General features: G+C 34.0%; 1 non-coding gene across 1 annotated transcript; it reads right to left on the bottom strand.

Moving 5' to 3' along the window:
- Positions 1 to 553: 553 nt before the first annotated feature.
- TRNAQ-UUG lies at positions 554 to 625 on the bottom strand. The gene has a single exon. It is a non-coding gene; the product is annotated as a tRNA-Gln (tRNA).
- Positions 626 to 2,603: the final 1,978 nt, after the last annotated feature.

Below are 2,603 nucleotides of genomic sequence, written 5' to 3'. Positions count from 1 at the left end.
GTAGAAAGTTGTTTAAAGTGCGGATGATTGGGTGGCAGAAATATAAATATTAATATCATTGATATCCCATAAACTTTGCATGATAAATGTCTCTTTAATTATGCTAATGAATACATTTTTACTAATTTATAATGAATCGACTAATAACTATATCGGTGGACATTAATGGTAATTTTTGGCGGTGTTGGGAGTGTAGTGGAGGTGTTGTGGTAGTGTTGACCTTAGTGGTGCTTGGTCATTATGGTGGAAGCAGTAGTGGTAGAAGCGGCGGTAATAGGTGGTAGTTCTGGTGTTGGTGGGTTTTGGTGACCACTGGTAGTACCGTGTAATTTCATGTTGATACGATTATCTTGAGAAAGGTGTGGTTGGTCCAAATTGTAGTGGTGGTGGGTTTTGGTGAATACTGGTAATCACCGTGTAATTTCGTGTTGATAACAACATTATATTGAATAAAATGTCGTTGGTCATAATTGGCAGAAAAACTTATTTATCATTGAATCAGTGCCATTATGGGCAGACATACGTCGTATAAAATTAATTTGATAATAAAAAAAGGTCCTACCGGGAGTCGAACCCAGGTCGCAGGATTCAAAGTCCTGAGTGCTAACCACTACACCATAGAACCAATTTATGACCATATTCTTTCAAAGTATTATATAAAGCTATAACTAAATGCCTTCCTTGAAGTCCATATTGTTGTCATTGTCTATATTATAAAGTACAATGTTGAAAAGTTAGCTTTGATATGTTGTGGTTGTAATTCGTTATCAGAAAATTTAATTTATGGTATATGCTTAATAATGATAAATGGCGATTCAAGTTCATCCTTGGGATAATCCAAGGTATGTAGATAGATGTGAAAAGCGAGGATACCAAGTAAACCTATATAGAAACTCCTTGAATGACCTTATGAATAAAAAAGAAGATTAAAGAATATGGAATAAGGTTATCAACATGTTGTTTATACTTTAATAAGATAAACAATTATAACGCGAAAATAAAGTGAAACAATGACACCAAGATTTGTGAACGAAAGAACTGCAATATATTGAAATAAACCTGAGACCTAGTTCAGTTTTGAACACTTATTGAATTTAGTTGTTACACCCCTTCATATTATACAACTTCAGACTAAATATGAACCAACCAACTATTTACCCCGCTTTAGTAATATTCCCATGCATGTGAATCTTCTAACATGATACTTATCATCTTCATAAGTTTCCCACATGAATCTCGTATTAGGGGAACTTGTTCTTTTTAGGAGTTTCTCACTAATCCATCGAAAACACTATCCAACCATGCCTCAATAAGATGACTATTAATCAACAAAAGATGAGATTTGTTTGATCATGAAGTTATCCTTAATATTTAAGTAACGATACACTTAATAAACGAGTGATTCTAATATCCCCATGTGCAGTGGCATCTGGGATAAAATTGCCCGTTGTAACTATTGTATAATAATACTACAAAAGTTACCCATTAATAGGAGCTAAGCAACATAGATTATATAATAAAAAATAAACACTCAATTACCCAAATTAAAGTGAGTAAAAGCGAAAGCAAGATGGGATATTAACCACTTTTGTTCTGTTTTAGAATGAAAAATTCGAGTTTCTAGTAATGGTACACCTAAAAAATGAGCAATTCTAATATACCCATGCAGTTGCATCCATGATAAAACTTTCCGTTGTAAATATTGTATAATACTACAATAGTTACCCATTAATACGACACAAGCAACACGGATTAGAGAATAAAGAAATAAAAAATCAATTACCCAAATCAAAGTGAGTAAAATCGAAAACAAGACGAGATATTAGCCACTTCTGTTCTGTTTTAGAATGAAAAATTCGAGTTTCTTTTATAGGCAAAAGAAAAGGGTGCACTAATGGCTTGGTAAAGACAATTGATGGAAAATCAATTGCTGACTTGATGCTCTCAGGCATAAATTACTTAACCCACACCACACCACCTCTCAAGCCCGACCCCATCCTGACCAGACATACGACGACGCGCGTGCTTCGATGCAAAATATTGTGTGTGAAATATATGTGGTTGCACCATATTAGCCATTTCTAAGTCCCCCCGCATAAAGTGTGTTGACCAAAGGGTCATAATTAGATTTGTAAAAATCTTTGTAATATGAATTAATTTCATCTTTATTTTCTCCTATGTGGGACTGAAGGTTCAACTTCATTTACTAATAGTGAAAACAGGATAGTGACCTTAGTGACTCACATATGTCCCAAGTTCAAATCACACCAAGACCAAAAAAAAAAAACATGAAGCTTATTTTCTCCAAAAGAATGGTTTTCGATCACAACCACATGTTCAGATAAAAAATGCATTGTAAGTAGAAGAATATGGATCATATACCTTGGCCTCTGATTGAGAAACATTGCATTCACCTCTTCAGATTCTTCCTTACATGTAAAAATGATCACTGCAACCATTCGTTGCGTCATCTTCTCACAGTTACTCAAATGTTGGTTTGTATTTGGAGTAGAACTAACTTTATAAAGCATCCCACCCACTGTCTTACCTCTTATATTGAATTTTTACGTGTTTGCATTATATTCTAAATCAAGTTTGTAGAT

Source organism: Papaver somniferum, chromosome 1, assembly GCF_003573695.1.
Source record: "Papaver somniferum cultivar HN1 chromosome 1, ASM357369v1, whole genome shotgun sequence".
Lineage (NCBI taxonomy): Eukaryota > Viridiplantae > Streptophyta > Magnoliopsida > Ranunculales > Papaveraceae > Papaver > Papaver somniferum.
Note: the sequence above shows the minus strand (reverse complement) of the source record. Positions and strands in the feature narration are given on the sequence as shown.